Source organism: Trachypithecus francoisi, unplaced genomic scaffold, assembly GCF_009764315.1.
Source record: "Trachypithecus francoisi isolate TF-2019V2 unplaced genomic scaffold, Tfra_2.0 Lachesis_group0, whole genome shotgun sequence".
Taxonomy (NCBI): Eukaryota; Metazoa; Chordata; class Mammalia; order Primates; family Cercopithecidae; genus Trachypithecus; species Trachypithecus francoisi.
Window position 1 is genome coordinate 56232309 of NW_022681453.1, and position 14976 is coordinate 56247284.

At 39.8% G+C, this 14976-nt stretch overlaps 1 protein-coding gene across 4 annotated transcripts in view; it reads left to right on the forward strand.

Moving 5' to 3' along the window:
• The first annotated feature begins 632 nt into the window (after positions 1–632).
• PPARG (peroxisome proliferator activated receptor gamma) overlaps positions 633–14976 on the forward strand; it is a 145074-nt gene continuing 130730 nt past the window's right edge. The window contains exon 1 of one of the 4 annotated variants that reach the window (XM_033210711.1): positions 633–822. The gene's annotated coding sequence lies outside the window, so the exon portion shown is untranslated. Of the gene's footprint in view, positions 823–857; positions 1139–1996; positions 2293–14350; positions 14437–14976 lie in introns of those variants that run through there. The other 3 variants (XM_033210709.1, XM_033210710.1, XM_033210712.1) reach the window with 3 other exon arrangements.

Genomic DNA, 14976 nt, shown 5'->3' on the forward strand with positions numbered 1-14976 from the left:
CTGAATCTTTTCCCTTGTGATACCCATCCTTACAAAACTTTGCTCCAACCACAAACGAGGACCTTCTGTACCACAGAAAGTGTGTCACCACAATGAAGCTAGGAAGAAATGGAGAGTACCCCAGCACATAGTCCATAAGCTTTCTGAAGTGGGGGGCCTCAGGCATCGCTGCCTTCCCAAAGCGGGTCAGTCCCAGAACAGTATGCTCCAGAAATAAGACTGGAAAAAGGGAGAGAGGAGCCTCAAGTCCAGGAGACCAGCGGCTTTCTGAACACGCACCTGCCAACCCACTTTGGACAGGTCATGATGGAGAGTGTGGCAGGAAAAGAAACGGTCACTATCTACCCAACACATGAAAAACTGTTTCTCATGTCTCACGTCCCCACTCGGTCCCACCCATGTTTTCTGAGTCCCTCGGTGTCAGAAACACTGCTAAGAAATTTAAGAAATTCTGTTAATGAGTTTAAGAAATGTTTTTAATGATTAAAACTCAGTGACTTGTGAAGAACCATGTAACTTACAAATGCAAGGAACTCTGAAAGTGTGCAGTACCACCGGGTCAGAAAAGAAAACCGAGAGACCCGAAATATGCTTTAATTAAATTTTCTTTAAAAATGTCACTGGAAAGAACATCTTGGGAAGACAGACTGGCTGACCGCCCTGTGAAGGGCAAGCCACTCTGGCCGAGAGGAAGTACCACACCTAGGCTCTCCCCAAACCGGCCCTGGCCGGGGCATCCCCCTAAGCTTCGGGTCCCTCCTCGGAAATGGGACCCTCTCTGGGCCGCCTCCCAGCGGTGGTAGCGGGAGCAAACGACACCAGGTAGCTGGCGCCGCGCACAGAGTGGACGCGGGAAAGCCGGTGGCTCCCGCCGTGGGCCCTACTGTGCGCGAGCGGCGGCCGAGCCGGGGCTGCTCCCTCCCTGCCGCGCGCCGCCGCCGCCCCCGCTCCCACCCCCACCCCCAGCCGGCGCCCGCGCCCGCCCCCGCGCCGGGCCCGGCTCGGCCCGGCCCGGCTCTGCCGCGGGCAGGCGGGGCCCACCGCACTCAGAGCCCGTGCCCGAGCCGCAGCCGCCGCCTGGGGCGCTCGGGTCGGCCTCGGGGACACGGACAGGGGCGCCACGCCGCCGCGGCCGCAGGTCAGAGTCCGGGTGCCCGCGGCGCTCGGGCCCGGCTGCTGGCGGGGCGGGGAGCGCTCAGGGAGGGGGCGCGCGGAGGGCCAGGGCCGAGGGTCTGGGGCCCGGGTCAGAGGGAACGGGAACTGACGGGGTCCCAGACGGATGAGAGCTGGGGAGAAGGGGGTCTTGGCTGAGGGATCCGGAGCTGAGGCAGGGTCATGGTCCAGGAGGACCCGGACTGACGGGTCGCGGGCGGGCGGGTCACGGGTGACCGGGTGAAGGGGTCCTGGGCTGAGGGCACCTAGGCGGTGGGTCGCGTCTACCAGAGCGCGCACTAGGGATAGAGGACGCGGGCAGTGCGAGAGGCGCGGGGATAGAGAGCCGCGGCCGGTGTCGACTCGAGTGGACGCGAGCCGGTGAGTCCCGGCTTCCAGGACAGCCCCCCTCGGCAGAGCGCCGGGTGGGCGCAGAGCCGGAGACACGGGGACCTCCCCGTTCCCGGCGGAGGTGCGCAGGCGGCAGGGGCCGCTCCGGCGGAACTTTGGAGCAGGGTGTCTGGACCCGGGGAAGCGAAGATCCTCGTGCGTGCGTCCGTCTTGAGGCCGCGCTGCACCCCTGCTGAGGAAGAGGGGACGTCCCGTTCGCTCTCCAGAGCCCAGGGGTGATCGCCGCGTGGGGACCGCGGGACCGTTCAGCGAGGGCAGCGCTTGGGGCTGGCCAGGCCCCGTGCCCGGACGCGTTGTTCTGACCCTACGCGCGGCGGAGGGGCTGGGGACGGGGACTGGGTTCGGGTTCCTCCGTGCCTCGGCGGATGGAGCGCGCAGCCTGGACCCGCAGCCGCACCGCGGGGGGCTGGAAAGGCGAATTCGCTGCGTTGTGGGCTCCTGCACGTGCCAGGCGCTGACCACTCCTCTTGGGAGCCTAACTGAGGGGGGTAGAGGCAGCAGAAGTTAACAGAAATCTCAGGTCCCTCGTTGTTGGTAGAAGGTGGGTGTGTAGTCGTGGTACTTTACGCCTCAGTGTTTAGGGAGGAGCCTAAGGTAAGGAGTCAGAAACGGGGAGTAACCGAGCTGCGGCTTTTATATAAGGTCAGTGGTAGGTAAGGAAGGGGCTTTTACCTCTGCTGGTGACAAGAAGGCTGCATTTCTGCATTCTGCTTAATTCCCTTTCCTTAGGTGAGTTGGCTCACTCTCATTGCATTTGGTTGGAATGTGTTGGTGATAGGTCCGAAATTTGCAGTTACAGTATCCTTATATCATTATTATATTATTTTGAAGTGCTCTTGTTTTATAAGAATCCAATTCACTTGGGTCTTAGGCTAACGGTTGTAAAAATAGTGTCATTGTTATAAAAGATATCAAGTTAAAAATAGTCGTCTGTCATCAAGAAACTAGAGTTTTTCTTCTTTTCTTTGCAAGATTAGGGACAAAATGTAAAGTTTATTTGTGTATATTATCATTTGGATATAAAACCAGACAAAATGATAAACTGAGTTTTATAATACCTATTCCTGGAAAAAACTCTCATTTTGAAGTACATTATTTTAGCCCCAACTGTTTCTGTCATTCGTGACACAAATGGTTCACTGAAGTTATTTAAAGAGAACAATCAATAAATCACTCTTTAAAAGGACCTGGGCAAATCTTCGACAGGTTTCGGATATTTTATGGCAGTCTTTCTGTCTGTAGCTAAGTGATTGATTGCTGACTGAGAACAGAACCAACTGATGGTGCTAGGTGATTTAGAAAACCTTTCTGGTATAGGGACTGGCATAGATATTCACTGTGGCTTTTCTCTTAAAGAAATACCTTCCACTCTTAGGGAAGTTTGACAGAAAACACTCATAGATGCTACCAGTTAGCATTTGGAGTAATATATCAAAACATTCTGTTCAAGTTTTAAAGTACTTTTTCTGTAGTATATTTTCAGTCAGATTCACTTTGGAATCAAATACAGTACCATTATATTCACTTTAATATACGAAACTTTAAAGGTGATGTCTCAGCCAAAAAGTGAAGTGTGTTACAAAACTATCCATTTTTGTCTTCGGTGTACTTCCCATAATTTTTCTCCCTGATTTAAATTATATGATATTTGATAGTTAACTTGCTCATAATTATGTCTTAAATTAAAAGATCTTTGAATCAACTGGTGGCCATCTCAATCTTTTAAAACTCACTTAAAGGAAAAAAGAAACACTAATGATGGTTTTTTAAAAAAATCAAAAACTTTATTGATATTTACAAGTTTGTTTCCAGTTTTTAAACAATAACTGCTGTAAAACCATGGCATCAGTGAGGTATAAAGTTTTGTAGAATCCCAGGCTTTTTAGATGTTGTTTTCTCATTCCTTTACATTAAAAAGAATATAATTTCTTTTTAAAATGAAAACTAAAATGTCCACTGGCATCATATTTTTTATTGAACTTAGGTGCTTTGAAAATATTTTTGCGATTGCTATTTTTAATTATAAAATATAATATTTTCTTTGAAGCACTAGTTTCCTAAATGTTCATTTTTCGTATGTTTCAAGACTAGTTTTTAAAAAATTCTAGATTATGCTTTAAAAAGTTGCAATATTTCTAAATTCCTATGACATTTAAAATGTATACAAGAGAAAAAGTGTGACGTGAGGAATATGAATTAGAAATGGATTACTAATGGTCATAGCAAATTGTTTTTAATCAATGTTATATAAATATAAACAAATACTTATTTTCTTTCTTCTGAAATTGTCTGACAATAAGGATGTTTGCCTCTAACCTTAATTATCAAGATAATTATGTGCATGAAAGCTGTGTAAAAGGTACAACCGTGGAACATATACAAGTATTAATAATACATTTCATTTAGTTTTCAGATTGTAAAATCGTTATTAATAACGAAGCTTTCATGAAGTAGGAAAATATGTTAAAATGATATTTTCTGAATGTTTCACACATTCTGGCCCACACTTTCACTTCTTTCTTAGCATCTATATATTCCCAATGCATAGGACAGAGTTGGTCATTCTAATTGTGGGTGTCTTTCTGCTGGATTCATTGTCACTTGGACCTGGAAATACAATATGTCATTAGGTGTGGCAAATGTACTGGAAGAAGTTTTTGGTCTCATAGGATTCCACTAAATAAATATTAGCTGTAGAGGATTTTAAAAAACTCACTAATAGAGAAAACTTGGTGAAGTCACCAGTCTGTAAGCGTAAACATATGCGCCCCCCACAACTGAATTTCTAACTTGCTTATTTTTCCTGGTAGATCTCCACTTTGCTTACTCTCTCTCTTAACATCCAAAAGCAACAAAAAGCGCAGTGATTTTAATTGCTTACAAAGGTCCTTTGAAATGGATCTAATGTGACTCCACAAAAGAATAGTAAGAGTTGTGAACAACCATCTTGCAAGTGTAGATATCTCTAGTGTATCAGCTTCAGTTAGTTTCATAGTGTTGTAGATCAAAAATTTAGATTTAAGATTATTTGAAATCTTCTTGGAAATTCTTACCGTTTGCGTTTTCTCACAATACACAGGTAGATTAGGAGGAGTTATATAGTATATGTTTTAAAGCTGTTATTAATGCACTTAAAGTAGGTTCTTCAGAGGAAATCTATTCAAATACAATATGCCATGTTTTTGGGAAAACTTTTATAGGTGTTTAGATAATATCTGTCACCAATAATAGTATATGCTTAAATTATTTTGTAAAAACAGACTTACATATTTTAAATATTTCTCTTCAACAATAAGTACACATCAATATTTTAATACCGAGAATTTAATTCAGAGTATGACTGTTTACATTTTCAGCTGTTTCAATTATTATAGCTTAGGCAAGTCCTTTATCCTTTCTAACTCAATTTCGTCATCTTTGAAACAGGGAAAGTGTTGCAGTTATTGTTGCTTGCTTTTTTGCTATGATTTTAAGGCTTTATGAGCAAATCCATGTGTCTTAAATGATATGACCATGACCCTGAATTGAATTGAGCTGATATTCTAAAGAGAGCTTTCATGAATATCTATGTCATAGCTAACTCTTTTACCAATGTTAATAGTTTACTCTAGTTCAAACCTCAATAACTTTGAGATTATTAAGATTGAAGATCATGCTTCTCATATGGTGATCAATTTATAAACCATTTCTGGGAATATTTTATTATCATTCAATTTAAAATTGTACTTTCCATTCCCTGATGACTTTGGACAAAAATCAGCATAGTAATTATTTTTATTCCAGCTTTGTGAGTCCTGTGTAGACCCTCTTATGTTAACATTGTACATCCGATGCATCTAGAAGGCACAGATTGTGTGCTTTTATTTGATAAAGTTCTAGTCTTTGCATATTTTTATGGCACACTATGTGAATTCTTAACGTATATTCCCCAGGGACAAGTTCATTTTGTAATGAGGCCTAGGATTCATCAAATCAGAAGACAGTTTAGTGTCAAAACTTAAAAGACTAAATAGTGACTTGTGCTTGTCATTAAAAATGGGCCTCTTTCAACAAGCACTCACCAGAAAATCGTGTTTTAATGGCTTGAAAGGTTCAGATGTCTCCTAATAACCCACCTATTTGCTAGTAGGGAGTAAGTGGCAAAACTTATAATTAGTTGTGCACCATCCAAATAATAAATTTTAAATTCTTCATGTGAATTTTTGATATATATTGTTGTGAAGTGCCTCCTACTTAAGAAAGTAAGGGACTTAGACTGAATATGCCAAACAGGAGGCCTCTGCAAGCAGTGTCTCGGTGATGGGAAGATACTAGGGACAGCACACAGGGTGATGCAGTGAAGAGGCTTGTGTGCATGGGACCAGGGACTGAGGATTGTTGGCGAGGACTTCTCCTACCCTCTCTGGACCCCGAACTGCACAGTGAACTGTCAAGCCGCTCTGCCTGCTGCAGTGTGAAGCTACAAAGCCCAAGTAGGGACTTCACTAAAAGGATGCGGGGGCGAAGGCAAAGAAAGGCTCAAACTGGTGCGTGTAGGTGGGCCGAGTGTCCCTGCCGGGGAGTGGGCAGCCATGTAATCTTCCACTGCCTTAATCCTACAGTGTAGGCTTTCTCAGAGTCATTGCCATACCTCCAACTCTTCCAGTGGCCAGGCTATTCTCAACTTGAAAATGTTTTGTGGGACAGTGCCATGAATTTTTTTTCCTACTACGATTTTTTAGATATAAAGGAATTGAATCCATTAAGTGGAGATTTTAAACCTTCCAGTCGGGATTTAAATTAGATCATGTAAGTTCAGTTCAGTTGGATTCAATATCTGTTTAGGAAGCATTTTTATTCCACTTCATTGATTTTAGAAAATAAATTCATTGCTTGGTTTTAACTATGTCACTATTTTAAAAAAAGCACCGCTTTAATTTGTGGACTCATCTGAGAGGATTATAATGCGTGGATAAGACATACTAAGACAGATTATCTGACCTTCTGAGAAGAGTTCAGATTAGCGTAAACGTGGGGTGAGAAGTCCTTCACAGTTTGCCACAGATAAGGAGAAGGTAGATATGAGGGAGGTAGAGAAATAGGGAAATACCCTGAGTAGGAATGTACCAGATCTGTGTATGCTCAACTCCCACAATCAGCAGGTTGCATGATTACTGTGTATAGTCTTAAAGTATAAGGTTGATTTCTAAGAATTTACCCTGCTTTTTGGTGACATCATAGGACATCTCAGTTTGCCACTTAGCACTATTATTCTCTCTGGCTCTATACTAAAGGAGATAATTTGGGAAAGGAATGGAAAGAGGTTAGTTTTTCATCCTATATGTTTAAGGGATAAGTCTTCCTTTATATTGAGGGCAGTGGAGAAACTTAACTGTCAAACTGTTCGAGTGCAATGATGAAGTTCCGAAAGGAACTTCCTAACCTTGACCACACCCCTCTGGCTGTCATTCACCCCTTAAAATGTCTTTGAATTTGAATGTCTTTGAATTCAAGTTTAAAATGTCTTTGAATTTGAAAGTTTTGGGTCTACTTTTAAAATGCCAAAGTTCCTAGCGGGGTTAGTTCACTAAACCACTATCAGCAAAAATGTGAAAGGCTAGTTGCTTGTTTCCTTGCTACCTGAAAACAAGGCCTTTAAGGAGTAGAAAACAGATTTGGAGTTTGAAAGAGGGGGTTAGGAGAGGGAAAAATAAAGTTAATGCATGTCCCAGTTTCCTCATAAGCCAGACGCGGTGAAACAAAATAGGAAAATAACCATTTGGAATAGCAGTGATAGGAAAAGATATATTTACCCATCATTTTTTTCTCTGAGTCAAGACAAGTCACAGATCTTCCTTGAACCATTTTTGACCTCAAAACAGTTATTCTGAAACATCAATTAACCTAAGAAATGTTATCACAGTTCAAGTTATGAGCTAGTATTATCTTAATGTAATTAAATATCTGAATATTATCACTTCGTTATATCTTGTATTTCCTCTGTGATGTTAGACAAATTATGTGGTCTCTTCATGAGTCAACTCTTCCAGTCTTTAAAAGTAGCTTCCTAATAGATTGAAATGAAAGAAACTTTTCAATCACTTCAGAAAATAATGTGCCAAAGTGGTATAAATAATGCTTAATCCTTTGGCAGATCCACATATCATAAAATATCATACATGCGGCCAGTCGCAGTGGCTCACGCCTGTAATCCCAGCACTATGGGAGGTGGAGGCAGGTGGATCACCTGAGGTCAGGAGGTTGAGACCAACCTAACCAACATGGAGAAACCCCGCCTCTACTAAAAATACAAATTAGCTGCGCACATGTCTTTAATCCCAGCTACTTAGGAGGCTGAGGCAGGAGAATCGCTTGAACCCAGGAGGCAGAGGTTGCAGTGCACGGAGATCACGCCATTGCACTCCAGCCTGGGCAACAAGAGTGAAACTCTGTTTCAAAAAAATAATAATTATATATAGTTAATTTTATTTTTGCTGAAAATAGCATGGCAAGCCAGTGCATCTCTGTTAGAAACAGAAACTTAGTAGCCACCTCAAAAGCAAGGTCATAATTCTGTGAATCAGCTAATAGGTGGTATTTGGCAGTTAGGTATGGGCTACCCTAGTGCCTCATGACTAATCACATTGCTTACTCATCATGCATTTTTTACAAACTCTTGCTAAAGTCTGTGAATCTAAAACAGAGAATCCCAAAGTGTTCCTCACTAAATGTTATTCTTTTCCATCAGTTGATAATTACCTATGTAAACAAGCTTTTGACTGCATCTAGAAAAGCACCTATATAAATTCTTTCTTCTGTTTTATATGGTGGATAAAGTTTATAAAGGAGAACAAACATAAGAATGATGTCAATATAAATGAAGTAGGAACTTCAAAAATCATTTGCATATGTCAAATATAATCCAGAAGAGTGAAGAAAATACCCAGGCATTTGGCAATGTAGGATTACTACATGTTTTCCTAAAGAATTTGGAACTGATTAGAAGCATCCTGATTTTATTTAAAAGCAGTATAATGTATTTTTACATTTTGTTTTCAAGAAGGTTCAAAAAACACTTTTTTTTTTTTTTGAGATGGAGTTTCGCTCTTCTTGCCCAGGCTGGAGTGCAGTGGCGCCATCTTGACTCACTGCAACCTCTGCCTCCCAGGTTCAAGTGATTCTCCTGCCTCAGTCTCCCGAGTAGCTGGGATTACAGGCGCCCACCACCACGCCTGGCTAATTTTTTGTATTTTTGTTATAGACGGGGTTTCACCATGTTGGCCAGGCTGGTCTCGAACTCCTGACCTTAGGGGAACCACCTGCCTCGGCCTCCCAAAGTGCTGGGATTACAGGCGTGAGCCACTGTGCCAGGCGAAGAAGGCTAAAATTGGGTGACTTTTAGGACTAGAGCAGTTCGATGTCTGCAAAAATCTGGATACCAGTTTCTTGAAGGCAGGTACTGACGGGATTCTATTCCAGTGTATAGCACAATGCTTAGTAGGCACTTAAATGTTTTAAAAAGAGGAAAGAGCTGGTCGTGGTGGCGCACACCTGTAATCCCAGCACTTTGGGAGGCTGAGGCAGGCAGATCACTTGAGGCCAGGAGTTTGAGACCAACCTGGCCAACATGGCAGAACCCCGTCTCTACTATAAATACAAAAATTAGCTGGGCATGGTGGCACACACCTGTAATCCCAGCTACTCGGGTGACTGAGACAGGAGAATCGCTTGAACCCGGTAGGTGGAGGTTGCAGTGAGTTGAGAAGATTGTGCCACTGCACTCTAGCCTGGATGACAGAGCAAGACTTTGTCTCAAAAAAATAAATAAATAAAAATAAAAGAATAAAGAATTAGTCTAAGACAGTGGTTCTTCAAATGTGGTCCTGGGATCGTGAGCATCCTCTGGCAGCTTGTTAGAAATGCAGTTTCTTGGACCCCATCCCAGACCTGGGGTGGGCCTAGCAATCTGTGTTTTAGGGACTCTGCTTTATATGCTGTTTGGAAACTCTTGGTCCAAGATGATTCTTGCACCCCACCTGATAGTGTGGGGCCCATTTGTCAGTGTGCTTTGGATGATTTCTAGTAGGCCTTACCCTTGCTTATGGTTAAGTCCTTTGCTCTATCTCTCTCCATTCATAGGATCTCTTGGAACCATCCTATAAAACTACCCCCACTGGCTTATCATTTATTACTTTGAAAAGCTCAGTGGTGTTGTCAGTAAGCTTTTGTCAAGAGGCAAGCCAGCTCACTAATTAGACCTTGCAACACTGGTTCTTTTTAGCTTAGCATGGCTGCTTAGGAATCCCGAGTCTCCGCGTCAAAGACTACAGCTTCAAAGACTGGATTTTATAAAATCACAGAGGATGATCGGCCCTAGAGGACTGGTTCATGTTAAACAGATTTACAAGATATGGATTTGTAAACCTCAATTACAGTTTAATAATAGTAGAAAATATTCCCTTCCTAGTGATTGTTGATAATAGTTTATGTTTATTTTAAAATTCTATAATTTCAAGGATTGAAGAGATTTATACTCATATATATCTGATGTCACTAAGATTTAGTTCAGGCCACTTAGAATGCATTGGGCAATGTTTTGTAACTTTTGGGACTTTTCCCAAAGGGCTGGAGGATATAGGAAAAGCCATATACACAAAGGGTTTCATGAAAGCATTGTTACAAGAACCCATATTTGGAATTAACTTAAATATCCAACAGTAGGGAAATAGTTAAGTAAATTATGGTATAATCAATAGGTAAAATATTATACAATTATAATGACAATTTAGAAACTACTCACAACTCTGAAAAATATTTAAAAAGTAGAAAAAAAAGTATGTGAACAATTAATTGGAACCTTACAAAAATGTATGTATATGAAAAAGTCTAGAAGAGAATATACAAAAGTGATAATAGTTATATTAAAGTAGTGAGATATGGAGGGCTTTCTGTTTGTTTTTATATTTTTCTATCTTTCCCAAGGTTTATTCAGTAATATAAATTACTTGTATAATTAAAAGCATACATTTATAGATTTTTTTTCTTTTTGGTGTGTCTGTGCTTCTGATCAATAAAGATCAAGGCAATACATGATTTTTTCCTATTATACCCAAAATTTATTTTATATTAAATTTTATTTCACATATTAGACTTCCCTGTACATTTTACTTGCCTAGTCTCCATTTGGCATGGGGAAATAAACCCATCTCTTTTATGGCTTCTTAATGTTCTCAGCCATACGTAAGGTTTAATTTTGTTGATTTGTTTGGGTCCATGATCTACTTGATCTTTAACATATGCTGGCAAATAGAGCTTTTAAAAAATAGTTTCCAGAGTTACTTTCTTTTAAAGCCCTTCTCTCTTGATTTTTTTTTCTAATTTTTTTCTATTATGTTCCTTTTTTTCTAAAATTGAATGACCTCATGATAGAGTTACCCAGTTTTCCAGCTCCTGACAGAATGTTGCGCTTATTATAAATAGCAGCTGATGCAGATGCACGCAAAGGTAAACTGTTACAAATGGTCATTATGAGCCCTTGATATAATTTGTGATAATAATTTTAAAAATAAAAAGAAATGTAAAATTGCAAGCATGTAGAGGTTTCCCAAAATCGGTGTGAACATTGGGAAAGTTATATATATGTATAGACATACACACACACACCCACACAGAGTAATAGCCTTTGAATGAATTCTTTTTTCATCTTTTCTGTTGCATTGTCCTAGAAATCCCAAAGGAGAAAGTTAAGTGGTTTTGCCTTTTACAGAGGTTACAGATTACATTTTTCTTGTCACTTTCGTTGGGACTTCTTTTGTGAAACTTGTGGCATGTCCTAGAATAATCTTTATCTTAAAGTTTTAAGAGCTTTTTAGAAATTTCATTATCAGTGTTATGAATATTTATTCTGTATGCCTCCCTAGTTTGGGATGATTTCATCCTTAATGATAAGCCAAGACAAACTTCAGCTAACAATATTTAGTTTATAGATCTTAGAATGTGTTTATGGGTAAAATAAACTCGATGTGATGATACCTTAGAGAACAGATCTACTGAGACTGATGCTTTTTATTTTTGTATTTGATTGATTGAGACAGGGTCTCACTCTGTCACCCAGGCTGGAGTGCAGTGGTGCCATCATGGATCACTGCAGGCTCAACTTCCTGGGCTTAAGTGATCCTCCCACCTCAGTCTCCCAAGTAGCTGGGACTACAGGTGTGAGCCACTACACCCAGCTAATTTTTATATTTTTTGTAGAAACAGGGGTTTGCCATATTACCAGGCTGGTCTTGAACTTATAGGCCCAAGCAGTCCCCTGGCCTCTGCCTCCCAAAGTGCTGGGATTATAGGCGTGAGCCACGCGCCCAGCGCAAAGCTTTTTTTAAATGTAGATTTATTCAACAAATGTCTATTGAGTCCCTACTTTGTGCCAAGAGCTGTTTCAGATAAGGAGGATAAAGCATGAACAGACAGACAAATTCCATTCATCCTTGAGTTTACGATTATTGTTATCTAGATTTAACAAGAACATTTTCAGTGGGAATGACAGTGACTAAGAGGGGGTGAATGGGCCTGTGCCTTGTAACTAGATGGCATTACTAGGCACCATGGATTCAGGTGGCTCCCTCTGAGTTTGGTATATGGTATGGGGAAGACAATTTGTGTCCTTGAATCTTTTTTCCTAGCTCTCTTACTATCCTATTATCTTAGATTATATTGCATATATTATATATTATATATTATGCATAATATATTTATAGTTTATTTCTGTCTCAGTAATGGAATTATTCCAAAGGAGGTAAGAATGAATCCTTTGCTAATAAGCTATTACTTTCCTTGAAAATCCAAATGACAAGAGGATTATTCACTTTGCAGAAGGATTATTTATGTTTTCACAGTAGATTTAAGTGGTTAATATCCAAGTGAATTTAATTTATAAATAAATTAATTAATTTAAAAAAAGTATTTACCCCTAACAAAATGTAAAACAAAGTTCATGGAGAATGTCCCATTAACATCAAAAAAACTTTTTTTCTTGGGAGATAAAGTTGGCTACTTTCTCTTTAAAAGGCCATTACAAACTTTTACAAGCTTAGAATATAATATTTGAGTAAAAGGAGACTCAGATTCTATTTTAAACAACCAAATTATTTTGATCAAATTACTTATTATAACTATTTTCAATTTCGGTATTCACAAATTGTTTACTATTTCACTTCTGTTTTCAGGTTGACAGAAAATATCGTATTGATCACTTAGAAATAAATTCTGAACCACATGAATTTTTTGCGAAAAAATGATAAGGAAAATCAATTTTGATGGACTTTATGTAAAATTAAGTAGAATTAATTCTTTCATATATACAGGGCCATGAAACGTTACAGAGTAACTCAATACAGAGTTAACCAAAACCTTCAAATTTTACAAATTTCAACAGAGTTAATTTATTTGGTTCTACAAACATTTACCAAATGACCACTCATTAAACCTGCCCACCTATAATCATGACCTTATAAAATGGTGAGACATAGCAGTATCTGGCACTGGGTACACAAATTACCACAGCTCAATAAAAGCTGAGAAAATGACTAAGTGATTGAACACAGCACATTGCCGTGGTTGTGTCTTTAAGCCATTCGTGTAATTCAGGCTATGTACTCGACTTAGCCTTCTGTGTGATCTTTGATCTTAACCAAGCACAATACAGCCACAATTAATTTCTTTTTATTGTGAACATTAAATTTTTAAATGTCAGGTTGACTTTCTTTGTCATATATCTTGTGTATGAAATATTTATCCTGGTCCCAGCTTTTTTTTTTTCATTCTCAAAGGAGGTGAAACCAGCTTTTGAATTCAGAAAATGCAAATATTAATATAAGCCTAAGTAAAACGTAATTAGAAATCAGATCTACTCTGAAATGGAATCTGATATATTCCATGTTCTGTGTTATACATATTTGCTGATTATTTGCTGTCATGTCTTATAATTTTCATGGGAAAATTCCATGTACCAAGCAAAATTGTTAGTTTCTGGAGGATAGGAATGTGTATCGTAGTTCTTACTCTGTTTACCTTGCTGTGCACTGTATACCTTCCCTAATTCCCAGCCAGCAGCACAGGGAACTGGGTGCACTATATACACTTTATTAATACTTTTCAACTCGATTTTATTTTGAGGACAAGTGTGTGCTTTTTCAATATCACTTGTATGGGATTCTCCACAATCTTAGGGAATTTCCTAAACTACTCTTTAAAATATTAATTCCTATTTTATGTATTGTTTTTATGATACATAATGATATGGAACTAATGCCAGGAGAAATTTCCATTTTGTTATTCAAAAGCAGGCAAAATGGGATATGAAAGGGAAAAATGTTAATTATAGACTTCAACATTCTATGTTGGACCTTGTAGTTGTTCTGGTCAGAAGAACAGGTTTTTTAATGGCCTGAGGGCCAGAGTATTGTTTTGCATTCTTGTTTGGAGACTTTCAGTGGCAACTGTAACAAACTCTGCTTAATACCACAATTGGAGAAAAGTTTACAGTAATGCCCAGTACAAAATGTTATTCAGACTTACTACTCATGCGTAAAATGAAACTGGTTTTCTTCTTAAACTTCGTTCAATGTTAGATAAAACACTATCAAGTTTTGGCCTCATTTGTGTATAATATGTCATTTAATTCAGTTGCTCAGCTAGTTCATATATGAATCACAAGTATTATCACAATTATTTAACAGTTAATCTCCTTTTACAAGGTAGATATGTGTTAATGAGCAACCTCAAAATACCAAAGAAACTGCTTTACATATACAAGCAAAGCAAATAGATGGACTTGTGACATCTCTGGACACCCACTCTTCTAGATAGGCCTTCATCTGTGGGTGTAAAACGAAGGTAAGAGTCTGCTCACTAAAGATCAATGCAAGGAACTTCCATGCTCTCCACCCTTGGGCAACCTGCCATTCTCCTTCTGCCACCACACCTGTTCAGCTACTAGGGCAAAGAAGTGCCCTGCTAGACACAAGCAGATGCTTCTCTTACTGAGAGAAGATAATATAAGGAAGGATAAAGAACTGAAACAGGTTTGAGGCTTTCTCTTATTCATCATCTAGACTTCAGTTTTCTTGATTTATTATTCCTTCATGTATTGCCAGACACAAAGAGTTGCACATGTGTTCAAGTTGGTTCTGGGCACAAAGGGAGATACCAGAGCTTCTGTAGCTAGGAGCTTATCATCTACGTGAGCCAAGAAGGGGTAATGTTGAAACAGGTAACTAACAATTCACAGCAGTATGTGATTAAGGGCCAAAATAAGTAAAGGGAGAAAACAAATGCTATGGAAATTCAGAGAAGGCTAAGATCGGTGTGGAGTGGAGGGCACAGCCAAATAAAGCCTCACAGAGAAAGTGGGAATTGAACTAAACTTCAGAAACT